General features: G+C 40.9%; 2 long non-coding RNA genes across 2 annotated transcripts; one reads left to right on the top strand and one right to left on the bottom strand.

Moving 5' to 3' along the window:
- Nucleotides 1–4173: 4173 nt before the first annotated feature.
- Nucleotides 4174–17896, bottom strand: LOC119719443. Its single transcript, XR_005269937.1, has 3 exons — nt 17875–17896; nt 4814–5026; nt 4174–4527 (listed from the first exon to the last, which is right to left on the bottom strand). It is a non-coding gene; the product is annotated as an uncharacterized LOC119719443 (long non-coding RNA).
- Nucleotides 17175–21103, top strand: LOC119719442. The gene is made up of 3 exons (XR_005269936.1): nt 17175–17217; nt 18898–19096; nt 19570–21103. It is a non-coding gene; the product is annotated as an uncharacterized LOC119719442 (long non-coding RNA).
- Nucleotides 21104–23302: the final 2199 nt, after the last annotated feature.

Below are 23302 nucleotides of genomic sequence, written 5' to 3'. Positions count from 1 at the left end.
GAGCGTCCTGCCTTTTTGCAAAAAAGAAAGTGGGAGGCCTTCTCGCACCCCTTTCTTCTCTTGGCACTAACATGCTGCAAATTCACGCTCGCGGCCCTCTTTGCCTTCTCGCACCCCTTTCTTCTCTTGGCACTAACATGCTGCAAATTCACGCCCGCACCCCTATTTCCCCTTCCCTTTGTTCTCTTGGCACTAACATGCTGCAAATTCAGGCCCGCGGCCCTCTTTGCCTTCTCGCACCCCTTTCTTCTCTTGGCACTAACATGCTGCAAATTCACGCCCGCACCCCTATTTCCCCTTCCCTTTGTTCTCTTGGCACTAACATGCTGCAAATTCAGGCCCGCGGCCCTCTTTGCCTTCTCGCACCCCTTTCTTCTCTTGGCACTAACATGCTGCAAATTCACGCCCGCACCCCTATTTCCCCTTCCCTTTGTTCTCTTGGCACTAACATGCTGCAAATTCACGCTCGCGGCCCTCTTTGCCTTCTCGCACCCCTTTCTTCTCTTGGCACTAACATGCTACAAATTCACGCCCGCACCCCTATTTCCCCTTCCCTTTGTTCTCTTGGCACTAACATGCTGCAAATTCAGGCCCGCGGCCCTCTTTGCCTTCTCGCACCCCTTTCTTCTCTTGGCACTAACATGCTGCAAATTCACGCCCGCACCCCTCTTTTGCCTTCTCGCACTTTTTTTTCTTTTGGCACTAACATGCTGCGAATTTTGGTTATTTTGATCATCTCACAGCTGGGAGGGGGGCGGATTCCGCCCCCCCCCCCCCGAGTGACGAAGAAAATGCATAGAGCAACTCTTCATAAGCATACTCTAGAAATTTCATTATAGGGCAAAGGGTTCTGGAATTATAGCTAATTAATTATTCATATGTACAAATGGTTATTCTGCTCTGTGTACGCTACGTATATTGGAAAATTCAGTTTTCACGGCGCGTAGCGCCGGCAAATTTTCGCTGAGCAACAACCCCTGGTCCGATTTTTATATTTTTGGTGTCCAAAGATGCGCAAGGCTCGAGGCTAAAAGTCATAACAGCTCGGGTTGTGAAAAAAAATTGTTTAAAGGCTATCGCGGAAAAAGTCGAGGGGGTGGCGAATTCCGCCCCGGCTCTTTTAGGGTAAACAAAAAACATTTTTTTAAAGTCTATTAATATATTTCTCAAAACCAGTATCCTATCAATTCCTTAATATATTACATAGTGGTGTTTCCTAACTTGGCACACTTCGAAGTTTACCTTGACTTTCCTCATGTAGTGTTGCCAAACTTATTTGTTTATAAACTTTGGGCACACAAACGGCTGAAGGGAATATACATCATTTGCTTTTGCTGTAATTTTCAAAAATGGATGGAATTGGGGGGTTGGAAATATATAGCAAATATAGTTACACTGACTTTTTTTGAGGTTTTGGGTTCGAAAATGCTATAGAAACCAAGAAAAACAATCATTTTCCTGTAGTCTGGTTCCCTGACTCCATATAAGAAGAAACAGAGCAGTTTACATACATTGGGGAATTGTAAGGTCAGGGAACCAGTCTAGCTGGCTCGTACCCGTTCATAGGTTTGTAATCGATTACAAACAAGTGCGATGGTCAATTTGGGCCAGTATTTGAAAAAAAGCCAGTTTTTTTTCCAACGCTGATCGGCCGATCAGCGTTGGAAATTGATACAAAAATACCACTTTTCTTGAAAATGACAGTATACCAGGTGCCATGATTTTACAGGATGCTTTACACTGTCATTCACTGACAGTCCAGCAAGGTATTTCAAAATGATTTGGTAGTTTTATTTTTTGATGTTTGCAAATGTTGTATTTTCCCTTTAATACAAATCTTTGCTAATTAACACAACGTCCAAACGTTGTGTTTGAAAGGATTGATTCTTCAAAATCACAACTTTTAACATTTTAAAGATGGCGTCGGCACGTAAAACGGATAAACTGCAGCCCTTATTATAATGTACCGTATTTTGGCACATTTAAATTACACAATTCCAGGGGTTACGATCGCGCAAGGCATGATGGGAAACAACATGGCGCTGCAAGATCGTACCCACGGGGCACGAGGTTGCATGCACACACATGTACGTGTAATACGCGTGCTGTACAATGTACATACTGTGTGCGCATTGTTATACGGCACTGAAGTGGAACGCGCGCTGAAGTGTACCTTGTCGGGCATCTGGAAAGACGTAAAAGTGATGTTTGCTACTTTTTTTTAAGATACCGACTTAAAGCAATACCGACTTGAGCCAAGGGCGGATCCAGGGGGGGGCCAAAGGGGGCCATGGCCCCCCCCCCCAAAAAAAAACGAAACCAATTTTTTTTTTTTTTATGTGACATCGCAATAAAGGCAGGCAATGAGTACACCACCATCTTTTCCTCAAAAAAACATTGGTTAAAGTGGTCAGAAGTTGCCTCAGATCGCACCACAGAGCATCTAGAATCCAAAATTTTTTCGGGGCCCTTAAGCGGGCCCCGAACCCCACGCCGTAATTTTTTTTGACCCACTTTTTGGAGTCCAAATTTTTTTTTGGCCCCCCCGAAAATTGTGTTCTGGATCCGCCCTTGACTTGAGCCAAGTCTATTCCCTTCCGCGCGGCTATGGGTGCACACCGGTAAATCGATCCGCCAAGCTCATGAATAAAAGTTATACCCTCAAAATATTCTATATTAGAGAGTTCTGAGCGCCGTAAAATTGGGGAATTGAAGAGATATGGTAATGAACCTCTGGCCCGGACTTGGGGCTTCCAATTCTGAGCATTTTGGATGCTATTGGGCTCGAAAGTGGCGCTATTTTGCCATGTTGTGGAGGGATCGTTTTTCAAGATGGCTTCTTTTCCGCTTATGGGAAAATAGGGGTCGTCTTCTTTGGGTGAAAATATCTCGAAAAGTCAATGGTCAACCCACCAAAAATTGAAAAGAAAACGAAAGATGACATGTTGATTATCATTTTTCTGTGCAGCTTGAGTTTTGAGTATTTTTAAAAGAATTTTGAAGTATGGGCATTTAGCACTAGTGTCTATGGGAGTTTATTTGCAGGTATGCACCCCTTTGCACTGGCATTTAAAGGTATAGTCCATCATTTGTAATTTGTGCATTTTGTTCATTTGAAGTAACAAAAGTGCTCAGATTCTAAAGAAGGGTACTGAACAACTAACCTGACGAAGTTTCAGCTCAGCTTCAGCTGTATATTCCGAGAAAAACTGCATTCTAGGATCTCGATTTCAAATCGAAAGTTGCTGAATCATGTTTTGAATTGGGCCTGAATTCAGCGTCCGATACACGTTCTCACTGAGCCGATGGCAGCTACGCGATGTCGCGCACTGCATCCGACGAATTATAGCAACCGCGCGCGCGTGTGCGTCGTGCAAATGCTGGCGCGCACTTCGCCGAATAACAAAACGAACTACTAATTTGAATTTTCCTACGGTGCATCTTCAGAAGCACCGATGGAAAGGCCTTCTTTTGTTGATTTCTTCAAAATGACAGCTTGCCAGAAAGAATAATTTCACAGGGAGTTTTGTCCCCATACTATCTTTCAACCAAGAATGTTTTTCTACAATAATGACGCCAGTTACCTTTTCGGTTAGCTGCAAATGATGGACTCTAGCTTTAATATGGAGGATTGTGTCAGTGTCACATTCCCCAGTTTGCCCTCCCCAAGAAATATGACCCTCGCGGTAGTCTAATGCACCGTCCCACAAAATAAAATATCAATTCACTCGAATTCTTAGAGTATTTACAGATATTTACACTTTTATTTACACACTAGTCCTTATTTACAAAAGAGCAAAATTGCTTTTAGATATTCGTTCACCCGGGGTTTGGTTCAACCGTTACTATAGTTGGAAGTTTAAGTTCTGATCATGATATCGGGGCCGTATCATAAGTCCGACGCCTCATAGGTCCGACGCCTCATAAGTCCGAAATTTCGGACTTATGAGGCGTCGGACTTATGAGGCATACAATTTATTAATTCCGCTTCATAGATCCGACGCCTCATAAGTCTGACGCCTCATAAGTCTGACAAATTAAACGCCTCGTTTTTACGTTGTCGGACTAATGAGGCGTCGGACTTATGAGGCGTCGGACCTATGAGGCGTCGGACTTATGAGGCGTCGGACCTTTGAGGCGTCGGACTAATGGGCCTTTATTTGGTTAGGGGATGCGATTTTGTCGGACTTATGAGGCGTTGGACCTATGAGGCGTCGGACTTATGAGCGGACCCCATGATATCAACACACACTAATAACTGTTAAACAGAGGTAATATATTATTAATTAAAATTTACAGTATGTATATACAAATTTTCCAATTTTCGTTATTTACACCGTTGGGGCTGTGGCGACTGTTTCTACACGGTCGACCCGTCGGCACTTGTGGCAGTGCGGCCTCCCTCGTGTGATTGTGGCGTCACTGAGTGCGTGCTCCGTGGTCAGAAGAGGGTAATGTGGTAGCACCTTGACCGTCAAGCCTCACCCGTCCAGCAGCCCTTTGCTTTCCGTCTCTCACGGAGGAACCCTATTATTGAACACAATTAAACATTCCTGACTTACTTTCTAGCAATGAAATTGACCACAGCCAATAAAACAGGTATACAGAGCATAGTGCAAGAAACTAGTCAACAGCTGTTTCATGACTTAGATGAAAGTACATTATTCAACTTTAGGCAAATAACCGGTGTCAAAATTAATGAATGATTCACATTAATGCACAGGTTTTAAGGGTCTTAAGCAAATAAATCTATTTCTTGAACGATATACCAAAATCTTAAACTATATCAAAATTTTACATTTATAAAACTTACAGGTCTGTGGCGATCCTGGTTCATGAGCCGAAACTCTCAATAGCTCGGACTTCTCTTAGAATGAAGTGCTATCTAAAGCCTCACACAACAGTGTCTTCAGCTCTAATTAGCTGGCAAAACTCCCATAGATTGCGGCTGGCAAACGTTGCCCTCTGCCCCTCTCCTCGTGTATTTCTGATTTCGAATGTCGTATCTCACTACCCGAGAACCCTTCTGAAAAAAAAGCAAAAATATTCCGTGATTTGTGGCCCTATTGTTTCCCATACCCAAGTAAACAAAAAGAAAAGACATTCCTCAACTGGAACATGTTCAACCAATGAGGAACAGACTCTATGCATCGTGAAACTAATTAATTAACATAATAATAGTACTTCGGGGTTAGCCGTCACTATGGCCATGTACAAAATTGTGTTACTCGATATTCAGGTTCTGGTTTAACTAATATGTACAACTTTAGAAGAGTAATTTCCTTAATTTAATTCACATCGTGACAGTCAGCTTGATTTGGAGCCTGTAATACAGACATTAAGGAAAACGGGGTAAGTAATAGCACTGCAGTCTGAGATAGGCCTGTGAAGTGAAATCATTCGACATGTCTGACAATCGGTCCATACACATGCATTGTATGAACAATCTAGTGCACTAATGATGGATGTGATCCCAAATGTAGGTTAATTAATAATGCGTAAAATGCATGGAGGAAGGAGTGCAATGTTACTTTTGTAAACTAGGCCATACTTTTATATAGTCGCCTAAGCTTTGAAAGTTTACTGTGACTGTGTTGAAATGGACAGGAATTGACATACACGTACACCCTCCCAACTTGGTGTTGATTAAATGACAGTCGTATTTAAATTTGTGTTCACTACAGTTGTGGAGGTAGGAAAAACAGGGTTTCAAAAATCAGAAAGAGTTCCATGTAAGAAGTTCGATTAATTTTCCTGTGTAGTGACTAACAAGCCCCCAGATAGCAATTACATGTCATCAAAGTCAATTTGAGCTGTGAGACATTTTTTACAAACATTTTCTTAGAAAACACTTGGAATTGGTAAGACCAGTCTCATAGGTTCCATACACAGCGTTTTGAGATGAACTTCCTATATATGGGACTCTGTCCTCCAAAATCCACATTGCTCAATTGCTCTGTGTGGTTGGTCAACCCTGTATGAAATAATCAACTTTTCTTTTCATTTTAAAAGAATTTTTTCATTTTTTTCACCCCACTGTGTCGAACAAAAAGAAAGGCTGACAACAGATTTATTGGCAAACCCTGCATTATGATTAATCGAGCTTGCAAAAATTGGGCAAAATCGTACATAGCTATTTACTTGTCATACCCCACACGCCCTGCTAAAACAGAAACAGTTTTAGTTAAGGCTACAATACATGTGCATCAAACAAATGGGCCAATTATAATAATTTCTCGTGGTGTTTTTTTTTTTGGGGGGGGGGGGGGGTAATTAGCATGCTTAGTGTCGATGTCTAAACTTTTGTCAGTAAGACACATTGCAAAAGTATAAGGGGTTGCTACATGTATATGTTGCCAGTTACTTAGCATGCATTATAGGAGACCTAGATAAACTCACATTACCTGGCACTTTAAACTTGTAGTTTTGGTAATCAGCGATTTATATACACAGACATCTGTAATTTTGTCTGTACTGATCAGAAAGCAACCTAAAATGTGTTGTGTAATTTTTATCTTTCCTGCCACAGAGTAACTCCAAATTATTGAGCACCAGCAGATCCCGCCTTTATCTTGCCTTCAATACACCCACCGGCCTTTTTGCATGGCAACATGAACTCTGGAGAGCACAGGCCATGCTGACTACCTGACTGCGGCATGCACCCCACCACGTCAGCCCCGGCCAACCGCGACATGTAGCACCTCATCCGCGGAGGAGGACACACGCGATCGGGGCTACGGATCCAACGAGGCGTTGCGAGTTTATGAGCGGGAGATCAGGCAAGGCCTGGAGCGCATGCCCAGCTCACTCATGGATGAAGCAGGTTGGTTGGCTTGTTGGTTAGTCTCATCGCTTGTTTGACAAGGGCTAACCCAGAAGTGTGAAGATTAATTTGGGACCAAGTTTCTGGAACTGCAAAATGGGACTTTTTTGTGAAAACAAATTGCTTTGCAAAATAAAAAAGTTGTTAACTGGGCACACTATGCTAATGCCTCTTCACAGTATGGTGCAAATACATAATTTTTATTCTATAAAGCAAAACTGTACCTTTAAGCCATATCTCACGAACGCAGCAAGCAAAATTCAAAATTCTGTTTGTATTTGGTTTGTTAGGTAACAGGTATACGCACAAAATTGTGGAAAATGTGTGACGTCATCATGACATCATCAAAAATGCGATTTTTAAAAACACATGCAAGGAAAAGTCTGATTGTCTTGAAACTTGGTGGAGAGCTAGATAATGATACTAGTATGCAGAATCCGAATTGACGTCACCATGACTTCATCGATTTATTTGTTATGATTTTTTTAATATTTACAAGTTTATTCTGCTTACAAAATGTAAGACTTTTATTAATCTGATTGGCTTCAAATTTGGTACAGACTAAAAACACAATTAAATAATGAGCACTACCAAATTGTTACAATGGCATCATCATGACACATGTGACGTCATTGTAAACGTGCATACTTTAAAGTTGTGTCCCAAAGAGTGACGTCATGATTATGTTATCATGGGTCAAGTGACGTCATCACAAACGTGCATATTTTGAAGTCCTATATCTACAGAACTGTAAGTCCGATTGGGTTGAAACGCGGTACGTAGATAGACAGGGATGTGTTATAGGTAAAAATTGAGGTGACGTCATGATGATGTCATTGTACGATTTTATATGATTTTTTTTAAATTTTTGGACCTTTAAGCCATATCTCACGAACGCAACATGCAAAATTAAAAAAAAAAAAAATTTTTTTTTATCTATAACACATCCCGGTCTACCCACGTACCAAGTTTCAACCCAATCGGACTGACAGTTCTGTAGATATACGGTAGGACTTCAAAATATGCACGTTTGTGATGACGTCACATGACCCGTGATGACGTAATCATGACGTCACTCTTCGGGACACAACTTTGCTATAAGGACTATGACTATGCTTACTTTGAATGACTAGTGCAGGGCCAGTTGAAAATGTGCCTGTTCGGGAGGGGCAAATTGCTTGACCACTGCTATTGGTTGCTTGCAGCGTTTTTGAGAACTGCTCATGCAAACAACGCACACGATTCAATGGCTTCACTCACAGGTTGAATGCACATTTCTTTTTACATGTGGACAGACAATAATAGTAATGTGAAAGAAAAGTGTGATATTGTTTATTTACCCATTATTGATAATGGAATAGCCCCCACCCCCCAGTGAAGTATTGTTGATAATGGAAATTGCATGTATCCACTTGTTCTACACATGTACATGTACACTTGTACACACATACACGTGCAACATGTATGCGTCACTGTGAAATGCGTCTTTTAATAAGTGTAATTTGTCGCGTTTCTTGAAACATGTAAAATAAATGGGTGTTTTTTAGGAATTTTTTTTAATGTATACAGACTTAAAGTAAATCAGACTATATAGTTACACGCGACAAAATTCACGACTGGTTTTTAAAAAAGTCATAGTTGCAAGAAAGGTTTATGGCCAGCTTGTCCGTAGAGTACTGCGAACTGCACACGCTACAACTGTGCGGTCAAGATATGAGCTATGCAACCTATAACGAACCCCCTCATGCGTCAAATTGAGACCAACATGTCAAATTTAATGTAAGTGAACATGTACATATTATTTTCATGTGATTTCAGATTTTCTAACTGTTCGAAAATGCATGGACTGGTATGCACTTCACATGTCCTACACATGTACAGTTGTACACCCATACGTGTGCTACATACATGTGATATTCACAGTGTGCGTGCATTTTTATGCGTCACTGTGAAACGCGTCTTTTAATTAGTGTAATTTGTCGTGCTTCTTGAAGGATGTAAAATAAGTGTTGTTTTTTTAGGATTTCATATCGACTTACTAAGTAAATCTGACTTGAGTCAGCAATGACTTTGAACTTTTCCCCATGTAGACAGTTATGTATTCCAAAAAGAGAACATTTAATTTAAACCTTTTTAATCAACACCTGTGATGTTCCTCGTACATGTACATGTAGTCCTAAAACACATAAATTAAATAAATGAAATCTCTACCCGTTATTTGTATACAGATAGAAATTTCACGTGTTAAGAAACTTACCGGTACTCTCTGCATTCGAAAAGTCGTCTCTTTGACAATGAATCAAAGAAACGGTATTTAATTTTCTTTGTGTTTAAAGTTCGGGCTTGTCATGCCTGTTTGGGGGTTTTATTACATCGTCAATCAATGAATGAAATTCTGTAAAGCGAATCGCCCCCCAATCATGTGAATATTTATACCATACACCGTTTACAATGTTCACCAGTCACAACTCATGAAATATGCACTTGGCCTGGCAGTAAAAAAGTTGCTCAATACAATTACAACGGCTGCAGTGTGCTAGATAAAGTGCCGATATGAACACTCACTATGCATGTGCATAGTCCTTTTTTCAAGACGACAGTTTCTGCAGTTATACGTAAGCTATGTACATACGTACTTGCACTTAAAGTTGTAATATTCCTTTCAGCCTTTAACAGAGGCTTACATGCTGAATATATAATGTGACTGAATTCAAAATGTGGAAGCTCACGTGTTTGTATGAGCAAGCGACTGCGCTTACACTGCTCGGTACCGTTAATGTTGAAAAACAGCGCATGTAGTTATTTTGCAGACAATAATTAAAAAGAGTCAGGTGAGAATCAAAAACAAGTTTTCCTTTAATAAATTGTACACCAGTTTTACAAAAGTTTGGAACTCTTCCAAATTGTCAAAATTTTCGAATCCGCAAAAGATTTTCATGCCTTAAAAATCGTTTAAAAATGAACTTTGTGTTCAAATTTATGATATCTCCCTTTCTACAGATATGAGCGACACCATTTGCACTTTGATATGAGTGACACCATTTGCACTTTCCAACAGCTCAGAAAGGCAAAGGAAAAGGCCTTACGCTTTTCCTACCATCAGGATAACTACAGTTTTTACTCCCTCTCTCGATTTATCCCCAAAGGTTTGCAACTGTCTCACACTCCCTGCTTAGGAAACCTCCCACCACACCTTCAAAGGAGATGGAATCAAGTTATACGTGGTGCCTCTATTAAACTCATCAATATTCTCTCTCAGCAGTGTCAATTTACACGTGAGGACCTCCATCAGAATATTTCCCACCTTGACTCCCAACTCAAATCCAGTTGTTCTGACTCCACGTACAGGAATTTCCATGATGAGATTGAAAGGGGTTTGTCTAACCTTGACTCTGTCCTACTCAACAGGAGAAACAAGAAGATTGGTGGCTTGCTTGCCAAGCAACAGCAACGCAGACACAGACGTTTCAGACGTCCTAGGTCCCCATCTACCACGCCACCGCCAGAACCCCCTGTCAACATTGTAGTTAATCTTTCTTCATCATCAATATCTGACGCAGAGCACAAACTTCTCTCCAAGGGTCTCAATTTTTGTCCTGCTCCCCGTTCTGTGAACCAGGTTCAGCTCAGCCAAGATCTCACGGAATACTACCGTAGAATCCGTCTGCGTGAGTTTTTCCTGGACAGTGAACCGTGTGAGCCAGAGCCTTTTCGAGTCAAGAGTTCATGGGTACCCCCCAAGAATCGTGTGCCAGCCATAGAGACATACGTTCAAGGTATCAATTCCCAAGTCACTAACCCGGACAACTTCTCCCACAAGACTCATGATAATCTCCCCAGAGAGGAGCGCCTGGCTCTCAACTCCTTGCGCTCTCGCACTGACATCATCATCAAGCCAGCAGATAAAGGTTCAGCTGTGGTCATCATGGATCGTCAGAAGTACATTGATGAGGCCCACCGCCAGTTGGATAATCGCACTAACTATACCCGCCTTGACTCTGACCCCACAGGCACTTTCTGTCGAGATATACAACAGGTACTTGACGATATGCGATCACGTGACCAGTTGTCGAAGAAAGCTCACAAATTTCTTTCTCCCTGTGATTGTAGGATTGCCAGATTTTACCTTCTACCCAAGATTCACAAGGCTGGCAACCCCGGTAGACCCATCATCTCCGGTAATGGCTCACCCACGGAACGCATCTCCCTGTTCATTGACAGTTTTCTCAAACCCCTTGTCCCACAGATTTCGTCATACATTCACGACACCCCAGACTTCCTACGCAAGCTTGAAGGAATCAAGGACCAGATTCCCAGCACAGCCATCATTGGGACTTTCGACGTCTCATCTCTGTACACCAACATCCCACATGAGGAGGGTGTTCGTGCTTGCTCCTTGGCTCTGGCCAAGGCAGGACACACGACTCCTCCCATCAGTGATGTTGGCACCCTCATGAGACTTATACTAACGAAGAACAATTTTTCCTTCCTTGGTGAACACTTGCTACAGGTACACGGCACTGCAATGGGCACTCGCATGGCCCCGTCGATGGCTTGCCTCTTCATGGGTGATCTCGAAGAACGCATTCTTGCCTCAGCCCCATGTCGCCCTTGGATCTGGTGGAGATATATTGATGATGTTTTCTTCATCTGGACCAGTGATGAGGACAGTCTCTTGACCTTCACTAACCACATCAATTCCTTCCACAGAACCATCAAATTTACATCGGAGTTCTCAGCTCACCAAACCCACTTTCTGGATGTCACCGTCCGCAAGCAAGGCAACTCACTAACCACTGACCTGTATTCCAAACCCACAGACACCCACCAGTACCTCCACTCCTCCAGCTGTCACCCCAGGCACTGCAAAACGGGCATAGCGTTTAGCCAGGCACTTAGACTCAGAAGAATTTGTTCTAATGATTCCGATTTCTCCCGCCATACACAGATACTGAGGAACAACTTGGTGGCCAGGGGTCACAGCTCTCGCCAAGTTCATCGTGCCATTGCCAGAGCTAAATCTATCCCCAGAAATCTAGCTCTCACGGGATATGCCCCTGATGCCATGGCCAAACCCATGATTCCCTTGGTTACCACGTTTCACCCCAATCTCCCTCCCCTCCGCAAAATCACTAATGACAATCATCATATCCTCCATACTTCAGATCGCCTTGCCCGCGCCATCCCCAACGGCCCCACATTGGCTTACAGGCGTCCTCGAAATCTACGGGACTTGATTGTTCGAGCTGAAGTCCCATCCTTAGATGCATCCCCTCCCACCCAGCATGGTACTTTCAAGTGCAGTTCCAGATGTGTTGTCTGCCAGATTCATATCCAGGAGTCTGACTCCTTTTCTGGCCACTCTTCTGTCACTACCCACAGAACCATTGGTAACATCACTTGCAACACCTCTAATGTCATATATCTCATTTCTTGCAGGGTCTGTGGAGTGCAGTATGTAGGTGAGACTAAGAATACGCTCAAGAAGCGTTTCTATGCCCATCGGTCAACGGTCAACACCAAGAAACTAGACACCCCTGTTGGTCATCACTTCAACCTGCCTAACCACTCCATTTCTGATATGATTTTGCAGGGCATTGAATCTCTTGGCCATCGCAAAGAGTCAGTTCGCCTCAGCAGAGAGAAGGTGTGGATGAATCGTCTTCGAACTATTCAACCACATGGTCTCAACATCCAACTTGGAAATGATTAATCCTTTTCTTCCTCCATTGTCCTCTGTTACAGATAATCCATCTGGTCTTCCTTGTTTGTGTTTACACATCTTCCCCATCTTTCATCCCTTTCCACCTCAATACTGTCCCCCCCCCCCCCCCCATCATCCCTTCACTCTCACACTCTTTTGTCCGTTCCCACTCCCTGTGACCTTTGATCCTTCCCCTTTCTGGTCCCTCCCCTGTTTACACCAGACCCCTTGTGGTTTGCCATCTTCCTTTGTTTTGTTCTCTCATCCACCCTCCCCTGCATCTTTCCCACCTAATCCTCCTTTTGTGTTTCTTCTTTCAGCCCTGCATGTTTGTGTGCACCCCCTTGTTCATGTATGTACCTCTGTCATTTCTGTTTTAGCCTTTGAAGAAGAACTTGCTAGGTTCGCAACGTCAGGCCACATTAATTTTAAGATTTATATATTTCAGGTCCATCCAGTCAGTAAGCAGTTTGCAGCAGTTTTACTTTTTTCATGATATAAAATTACATGATGATGTTTTATCATGACTTCGGGTAAAATTACATTGTACCTGTATGCCACATACGTATCGGACTAAGTTCATACGCAATTTTGACCCATTCTGACTGATAGTTTTCTCAATAGAACGCTTGCAGATGCGTTCGATAATCGACACGCGAAGGCGCGCGACGCCATGTTGTGGGACAGGCGTATATCTATCCATGCACATTTTGTCCCATAACATGGCGTCGTGCACCCTCGCGCGTCAATTATCGATCGCGTCTGCAAGCGGTCTATATGAGACTCTGAAAAATGCACCTTTATGATGACGTCACATGCCCTACGATGACGTCATCTTGATAACTCTTATCAATGCACATTTTTGCATTGTGGTCTTGGTTTGTACCAAGCTTGAAGTCAATCCAATGAAAGGAAGTGTTACATTTTTGGAAGCGGAATGAAATTGTAAATATTAAAAAAAAAAACATAAAAAAATCATGCGATGACATCATGGTGACGTCATTTCGGATTTTGCATACCAATTACATTATCTAGCTATCCACCAAGTTTCATGACGATCGGACTTTCCCTTATATGTGTTTAAAAAAACGCATTTTTGATGACGTCTTGATGACTACCATGGGGATAACAGTTATTAAACCTTTTCAGTAAGGTAATTACAGCCCAAGGAAACTCAAAAGTACATCAAATGTAACATGAGTAACCTCAGAATTGCCCATATACTGACACACGTATGTATACATCGGTGTAGGGAATTTTTGTGGGGGGTGTGTTAGCTGTTTTTTTATCAGATACAATAAGTATATTTGTTCAAAAAGTTCCATTTCTGAATCCTACATTTCATAGTATTTCCTCTTTGTTTTGTCGACTAAAACATATGTTGGTCCGTTTGATTGCATTGCACAAACTATAGCGTTATTGAATCTAATATTTATTTGGTTATTTGTAACATATGGTTCGCATTTGGACTTTCAACTGTAAAGAGATTTTACGCTCATCCCTTTCTTTGGATTTCGTATTCTGTTTTTGTTGAGTTGGTGTATTGTATATTTTAATTGATTACTAATTTAATGTCTGAGTGTACAGTGCATATTTGCTCACAGAACACCACACTCTCCACTGCACAAGCCTAGATTTTACTTAAAGGGAAGATACAACATTTGCAAACATCAAAAAACGAAACGATGAAATTATAACAAAATATCTTACTGGATTGTTAGGGGATGACAATCTAAAGCATCCTGTAAAACCTTGGCTCCTCGTGTGCTAACACTTTCAAGAAAACTTGTATTTTTCCAACGTTGGTCAGCCAACCATCATTGGAGAAAACTGGCTTTTTTTTTAAAACTGTTCATATTTAGTCATTCCGCATTTTCTTTGCAATTGATTACACATCTGTGAAGGGGTACAAGCCTGCTAGACTGATGTCTCTTACCTTACAATCCCCAAAGTCTATAAATTGCAACGTCTCAATCTTATCTTAAGTGGGGTCAGGGAACCAGACTTCAAGAACATGGTTGTTTTCTTAGATTTTCCAGCATCTCCGAACCCAAAACGTGAAACAAGCTACTTAAAGCACTCTAATCCTCCAATCCATTTATTGCTGAAAATTGCAGCAAAAGCAAATGTTGTATATTCCCTTTAAGTCAAGGCTCATTTATGGATTTTTATTGGGGGGGGGGGGTGTTTTTTTGTGAAGATGCGTTCCAGCTGTTACATATTGCTGCTTTATAAACTCAATGACATCAGTCTGTTAAATATAAACACATTTATGATGATAATTTTTGTGTTTGCCCAAGTGTGCAATGCAAACTATAAAAACAAACACATTTGGACAAACATCTGTAATATGTGTTTATATTTGTGAACTTAACTCAACTTCAAGCTTTTTGGGGGGGGGGGAGGGGGAGTAGAGTGGAGGAATGTGAAATTAACTCTTAAATTTATCATGTTAAAATATCAGTACCTAATGTCGACAAGATGTGTATATATTACTTAACATTTGTGAACATAGAAATAATGTTAACATTTAACATTTCTTACAGGGTGGTTTAATGTATTATGTACATGTATTGATCATGAATCAAGGCTAAATCTTGACTGTGAAGACAATTTAGAATTGTGTGGTTTGAGGCAGCAACATTTTTAATGTATCTTTAAAAATGTCACTGCCTCAAACTACACAATTGTAAATGTATCCAGTCACACAACATAGTGAACAACTGTGTTTATTTTGCATGCAGATGTTTGAGAAAATTTACCTCACAATTTTCAAAGTTTTTTTTTCTTTCCAAAATATAGATTTGCTTACCATCAGTGTTAACAAATATATTGTACTGATGTCGAATAATTAACTGAAGAATGTCTGTTTCGTGTAATTTTTGTTTGTAAAGCTCCTTTAAAGGGAATGTACTTCATTGGCTTTTGCTGTAATTTTCAGAAATGAACTATTTAAGGGGTTAGTATAATATATCAAATATTGTTTAACTGACATGTTTGAAGTTTTGTGTTCGAAAATGCTGGAAAAATCAAGAAAAACAACAATGTTTTAGTAGTCTGGTTTCCTGACTCCACTAAAGATAAAATGGATCAATTTATAGATGTCGGAAAATTGTAAGGTAAGGGAACCAGTCTAGCTGGCCTGCACCCGTTCATAAACATGTAACCAATAGCAAACAACATTTGGACTGAAGCATTTTTTAAATTAGGAGCAGTAGTTGAAAAATAGTTAGGTTTTTCCAACGGTGGTCGGCTGACCACCGTTGGAAATGTATACAAAAATACCATTTTCTTGAAAATGACTTGACACCAGGTGCCATAATTTTACAGGATGCTTTAGACTGTCATTTACCAACATCCTAGTAAGGTATTTCGTAAAAACTTGGTAGTTTTATTCTTCGATGTTTGCAAATGTTGTATTTTCCCTTTAATATCAGTAACTGTTTCATGTCTTTAACTTTATGCACGTAATTGCATGTGGCTGTTTCATGTCGAAATTCTATTAATAGGTGATATTTCTTTAAAATACGTAATAATTGTAGGTTACTGTTTCATGCACTATGTGTTATAATTGTATGTGACTGTTTCATGTCTGATCTGTAAACGTTGTTGTGAATAACTCTGATGGTTGATTGTCTTGCCATAGTTCGTCGAGTTTTATGTAACAGTTTAGGTCTTAGTTCAATTGATAGGCTTAACACATTAAAACCACTGTTCACCATGGTACATGTTCAATCAATGTAACAAATCAACTGAGTTGTATGTATTATTATAATGATTGTAAATCATTTTTGAAAATTGTTTCATTTCACCGACAAAATGTTTCTGATCATGCAATCCTTTTCAATACAAAATTTTGATCAAAATTAAGGCTTTAACTTCCTACCATTTGTTTCCGAATTAATTTTGGCTGAAAAAAATATCTAACATAAAATGGAAGCACTAATAGATGTCAACATTTCTGCTAAAAATGTATTTTTATAGGAATTTAAGAAATTCCTATAAAAGGAATTTAGGAAATGTTAGATTTTTACCAAATGTTAATAAATGTGCATGGTTAAATGCAATCAGTTTAATCCGTTTTTGAGTCGTTTATTTCTTGAGTGGTTATAATGTGTTTGTTAGTGAAAGTTCACCCATTTAGGCCAGTCTTTAAAACAATGTTCACATATATATCTTCCGGGTGGCATTGCCGGCAACCACGAATTATGTAACGTGTTTTATTCTAGGGAAAAAAGTTGTCATTTTAAAAAGTTGTCATTTTAAAGATTGTCCCCATATGTTGTTTTGTCCCAGCTTAGCATTTAAACGTAAAAAGGGCTTTCGTAATTGCCAAAAGAAAACGAGGCCTCAGCTGTAATTCTTGCATATTTAATCTACTAAGTATTTACTTAAATTTGCCCAATTTAAAAATGATAATAGGCTTGGGCCTGCGGTAGGGGGGGGGGTTGGGGGGGGCGTGGGTCTTCTTTTTTGTAATAAAAAGGTTGGAGCCCCATGGATTTACCAGCCAAAAAATATTAACTACGAACTGGTTCCATCCCGTTACAAGATGTAATTTTGCCACGATGATAATGGGGCGCCGGGAACCAGTTATATTTGCCTCGACGTGACTCGACACGTGGTCTGTAGCGTCATTCATGTATTCGCGGGCGGGCGGAGGAACAGCTAACAACTTGCGAAAGAAGAAGTGAGTTTTAATCTTCTTTTTCTAAGGGTTGTTTTTAGGCATCCAAAGACGTAATGGAGGTCCATTTATCGTGCAGCATTTATTTTGATTAATTGTTTAAAAAAATTCAATGAAAACCACAAAAAAATGACGTTCCAATATACTCCAAAAAAATAGGCCTATGCCGCCGCCAATGCGGCGATGCTGCAGTTTCGGACCCTTATTTAGGTTTGACCAAATTTGAGTCAAGGGTGTCTTTTATCACTCCAAAATTACTTTCGAACCCAACGCAGACTTCTCTCAACTCTAATGACACACTTTTTTGTAATTGTGAAAAGTTTCTTGGGGTAGAAATTAGGGCGCGGTTTACGGGTGGTGCCGGCTGCGCGCGAGTCAGTGCGCCTTGCACCTTCACGGTACACCGCGGTGATCGCCATCTTTATTTTCGTACCAACGCTCCACCGATTTGCCATACTTTGGTGACACCGTCACAGTAGCATAGTCACAAACCCACGCGAGGACAAAAAGACCCCCAAAAAACGGTAAAGAGAATACAAATGAGAGAGACAGTTATCCTGGATTGATCTATACATTCTTGACATTCCATGAGACCCCTTATATTGTTCCCAAACAGCGAAAAATTTGAAAAAAAACCAGCAAAATAGTCTGAAAACTTACAGCTCAATGTGTTTGCAGGGAGGCTCAGTTCTTGAATCGACTTGTCGAATGAGGGCGTCTGACGTGATGTCACCGTCGTTGCTCGATCGCGAAGAAAAACAAGTCGCGCTTTTTCGTGTAATAATACGTGCTCCGATCCGCGCCGCGCCGTACGACGGTATGGGCTTTGAACACGCCCAAGGAGCACGTATCATTACACAAAACAGTCGTGGATAAAGCGCGACTTGTTTTTCTTCAATCGAGCAACGACGGTGACGTCACGTCAGACGCCCTCATTCGACAAGTCGATTCAAGAACTGAGCCTCCCTGCAAACACATTGAGCTGTAAGTTTTCAGACTATTTTGCTGTTTTTTTTTTCAAATCTTTCGCTGTTTGGGAACGATATAAGGGGTCTCATGGAATGTCAAGAATGTATAGATCAATCCAGGATAACTGTCTCTCTCATTTGTAATCTCTTTACCGTTTTTGGGGGGTCTTTTTGTCCTCGCGTGGGTTTGTGACTATGCTACTGTGACGGTGTCACCAAAGTATGGCAAATCGGTGGAGCGTTGGTATGGAGGGGTACCCGTAATTCAACGCTCCACTCAGTAGAGCTAGAATAAATTAAAAGTGGATTTTGTTTCTCTTTGGGGAACCAGGCCCGCGACTGCACGATCACCAATATTGCAGGGAACCAACTGAGCACGAATTATTTTTTTTGTAAACTCTTCGACTCTGCAGCAAAAGCAGACTTTCGTGTTCAAGCCTGAAGATTTTTTTATGCATTTGTTGCCATTTAACTAGCTGTAGTGGTCACAAAATGCAAATTTGTGGGGTGGAAAAAATAAAAGTTGCTCATTCATGCATGTCATGAGCAGTTATATAATTCAATTATATTCAATTCAATTATTTATGGTTGAACAAAAAAATAACCAAATGATGTGACCGAGATATGAGCTGAATTAAATCAAATTGTTTTTCATTTATTCCTGTAAATTAAGTCTCTAAATTTGGGATTCTGCTCGTTTGTTTTGTTTCTGCAGTTTAAGGACAACCGCACAGCACAAATATAGAAGCCGGGGGACCATGTTCACAAGGTCAGGTAACCATGTTTTTTGCAGCAGTGTGATCGTGCTCTACTAGAACACAAGAAACAGATGTCTTTGGAACAAGTACTCTTTCTTGGAAGAAGTTGAGATGATGCAAGTAGAGGCCGGGGGACAAGACTGCATGTTCACTAAGGTGAGGTAACCAGTTTTTTTACAGCTATAAAACAAGTTTTGTTGTTGTTGTTTGTTTTGTTTCTGTAGCTTAATGACAGACAGCACGAGTATAGAGGCCAGGGAACAAGACTTAATGTTCACAAGGTGAGGTAACCATTTTGTTGCAGCTGTGGCCATGCACAAAAACCCCAGAGGACAGAAGTCTGTGACTGAGCGACTTTTTCTTGGAAGAAGTGCAGACGGTGCAAGTATAGAGGCCGGGGGACAAGACTATACATGCTCACTAAAGTGAGGTAACCATTTTGTTACAGCTGTGGACATGCTCAAGACCCCGGATTGCAGAAGTCTTTGGAACAGGAACTGATCAAGGGAGTGTAGCTGAGTGACTTTTTCTCGGAAGACGTGCAGACAGCGCAAGCAAGGGCGGTTAGACAAGACTGCATGTTCACTATTAAAGGTTAGGTAACATTTTTTTTAATTTTTTTTTTACAGTTGTGGACATGCGCATGACCTCCGGATTTCAGTCTTTGGAACAGGAACTGATCAAGCTAAAGGCATGTGACAGAGCGACTTTTTCTTAGAAGAAGTGCAGAAGGCGGAAGTATAGAGGCCGGGGGACAAGACTGCATGTTCACTAAGGTGAGGTAACCATTTTGTTGCAGCTGTGGGCATGCTCAAGACCCCCGGATTGCAAGAATCGTTGGAACTCAAGAACTCCAGACCAAAGTACAGTTTGCAAGCGGAGTCGTTCGATGGATTGTGCAGAGTGAGTCATAGCCAATGGCTTGAATTTTGTTATTTACTTTTGAACCACTCTGGAAAAATGTGCCAAAAAGTTTCCAATTTTGACATGTACTTGGATTTTTGTTATATTTTTGGCCAGTCACTTAGGCCTTATTGCAAAATGCAAGCATTTTGCCTGATGCAAGAAACAAATGGAACAAAATATTTATTACTGCACATCTGACTTTGATTTTCAAACAACTTAAGCTTGAAATGTGGTGGTAGTGGTTTTTTGACGTTTTTTTGGTTTTTAGTTTTACTCAATTAATTTCCTTGCCAACATTCAATTTTTGAATGTTTGGGGGCCAAAAAAAGAATATTTAATTTTATTTTCATAAACCACTGACTATTTTCTTCTGAAAAGCTCCAAAAGTAATTGAAATTTTCCCAGAGTTGGTTCAGAACGTCAGATATAGTGTTTGTGATTGTGGGGTTTGGTGGTGGTATGTGTTTGTGATTGTGGGGTTTGGTGGTGGTATGTGTTTGTGTGGGGTGGTGGTTTCTCTACAGGTCGTCGGCTCAAATTGAGCATATGTCATCGGCTCAAATTGAGCACAGCAAGATTTACTACAGGACTATGGGATCACCTATATCCCGATGTCCTCCAGGATCAAGATGGGATGTGGGATCTTCTTTATCCCTTCATCCTACAACGCAAGACCAGCAGGACTATGGGATCTTCTATATCCCTACGTCCATCCAGGGGCGGATCATGGGTGGCAATCAGCTCCTTGGAGAGCAAAATGTCAACTTTCATACTAGAAACATTACTAAGGGTCATTTACTCCTTGATGGAGAGAAGCAAAAAGAGTTAGCAAGGATAGAAACCAATGTATTGAAGAAAACAAGTCAGTTGCTGATCATTGCACCACCTATCACCTCTTGTGAAAGTATTCATGTTTCAAACATTTAGGTTTTGGGATCTTGAAACCAAATATTGGAAAATTACTTGGCCAAGTGAAGTAATTCTGTCAAGTAAGGTTAAGGAACTTGCTCCCTGATCCGTCCCTGCTGCAAGGCTCCACTAAATAAATTTATCTTGTGCACCGCCTTTAGGGCATAAACACGTACTTCCACAGGGACAATCTTTTTTGATAAATGTTCATCATCTATTAGTGAAATGATACAAATTTCACTAAATAAATAGGTTTTTTTTTCTTAGTTCAGGGGATCTCCTATATCCCTCTGAGAACTCAAGGCTATGGGATCTCCTATATCCCTATGCCGTTAGGGCTTAGGTGGGTGCGGCGGTTTCGATTACTAATTGGAGTCTGACTGGGTGCTCCAATTGAGGTGCGGCGGAAATCCAGCACAGATTCAAGGGGCGAGTTGCGTCCGCGTGGCAGGTCCGCCTTCCACGTGGGGCGTGGGTCCTACGCAGCGGCCTGGAACCCTAGGATGCCGTGCCATAAGGGAGCAGGTAGTGCGTCCCTCTTTATAGGGGCGTGGCCCTGTATTCACAGCCGGCAAACGCTGCTACTTCCTATCAGACCGCATGAACCCGTAATGGGGGATGGACTTAGGGGGGCGTGCATATAGGTTAGGGTGCTTTCCTGGTCCTTTGGGGCTGGGCGGGCGGACCGGACAGTCGATAACTGTGTCTGGCCCTCCGGGGCCTACCTTTTATCCAGCAATGGGCCTGACGATCCCAGCAGGCATTTTTGGTCGATTTAACGTCTATCTGACGTCAGATTCCGACCAACTCCGACGTTGTTTTTTGGTTGCCGTAGTGGTTGTAAGTGTAAGTTTTTTAGACGTTGAAAACCTGACCAAATTCTAACGTCGATATGTGGTCAAAATTGTGACGTCGGTCTGACCATGATTAACTGCTAATCATGACCGAAAACTAACGTCCGATTATAGTCAAATTATGACGTCAGTCTGACCATGATTAACTGGTTACATGGACGTCTACAGGACGTCAGATTGTTGGTTGAATTTAGGTCAGAATATGGTTGAAAAAGTAGGTTATTTAGACGTCGAAAACCTGACCGAAATCTAACGTCCATATATAGTCAAATTATGACGTCAGTCTGACCATGATTTGTCTGGTTGAATGGACGTTGACAGGACGTCGCGGTTGAAGTTATTTAGACGTCGAAAAATGACCAAATTATAACGTCTGTGTGAGGTCAAAATTGACGTCTATCTGACCGTCGTAATAACGTCCTTTCAATGTTTGAATTCCATGATTGAAGTTAGGCCAGTACATGGTTGCAAATGTTATTTTTGTAGACATTGAATACTGTTATTTCGGTTGTGTAAAAATCAAACGGTTGTGTAATATATGAAGCTAGCAACCTGTTGTGTAAACCGTTGTTTACACAACTTGTGTATAATATTACACAACTTGTTCATTTTTTTTAATAAACTGGTTGGCTAGGTTCTTATAGTACACAACCGAAATAACAGTGCAAAAAGTAAGTTTTCTAAAGTTAGTCAATATTCAAAATAGTGGCGTCAGTCTGACAGGCTTAAATAATGTCAATTAGACGCTTCAAATGTTCAATGTTAATAGGCCGATCAATTTTGGCATCAGATTTCATTACCACGCGGAATCACAACCAACACAGACATGATCTCTAATCTCTTTTGTGAATATTTGTGCAGGTATAGAAGACATCAGGCGGTTGATGTTGATCCTGATGGTGCATGGGGCCACGTAAAGTAGGGCTTTGGGTAGTGTATTCGTCTCCCTCAACTGACCAAAGCAGAGAGCTGGAAAAGGGGAAAAATGAACAACATTGTTAATTTTCTTGAATACCAACACATTTTTCAAATAATGGTGACTCGTAAATAATTAAAACAAAACAGATTCTTTGAACTTACAGCAGCAGTTTAACTTTTAGAAATCCAAAAAAAAGTATTAAAAATAATTCTTACATGTATGAAGAAGACAAGTCGAAGCATAGGCCTATTTTAATTCTAATGGGCGATTTCATGCGATTCCAAGAAACGAATTTTACTGAAATTAATTAATGAAGAATTCAAAATTGCAAGCACCGTAACTTTCTTTACAAGGATAAAAATTAACATTAATAGCGCTTCGTACGCCGTGTTTCTAAGCGCTTTGCAAAGACTACAACAAACCAATTTTATAGTAAATACTGGTATTAATAAAACATGAAATAGAGTACACGACAAAAGAAAAGTGGCATAATGTATCGTTATACGTGATTCCCAAACTCTGAACACCGTAAACTAGATTGAAAACGTATTTGTCTCAAAATATCAGCATCAAAATGAAAGAGACGTTTCGATCGTTTGAGTTAGTGATGGATGCGGAATATGTTGCGGGGCGGTTAAATTCACAATAAATTTAATATTCTAAATCTTCAATCAACACAGTACGTGTGGGAAGTCGTCTCATAATGAGATATGCTTTAGAATGACCTCATTTTTCCTAGGCCTAATTAAGATTGAACGTGATGATAGAAAGCAG

The sequence above is a fragment of the Patiria miniata genome, unplaced genomic scaffold (genome assembly GCF_015706575.1).
Source record: "Patiria miniata isolate m_02_andy unplaced genomic scaffold, ASM1570657v1 HiC_scaffold_8, whole genome shotgun sequence".
In the NCBI taxonomy this organism is placed as follows: Eukaryota; Metazoa; Echinodermata; class Asteroidea; order Valvatida; family Asterinidae; genus Patiria; species Patiria miniata.
This window is presented reverse-complemented; position numbering and strand designations above follow the sequence as displayed.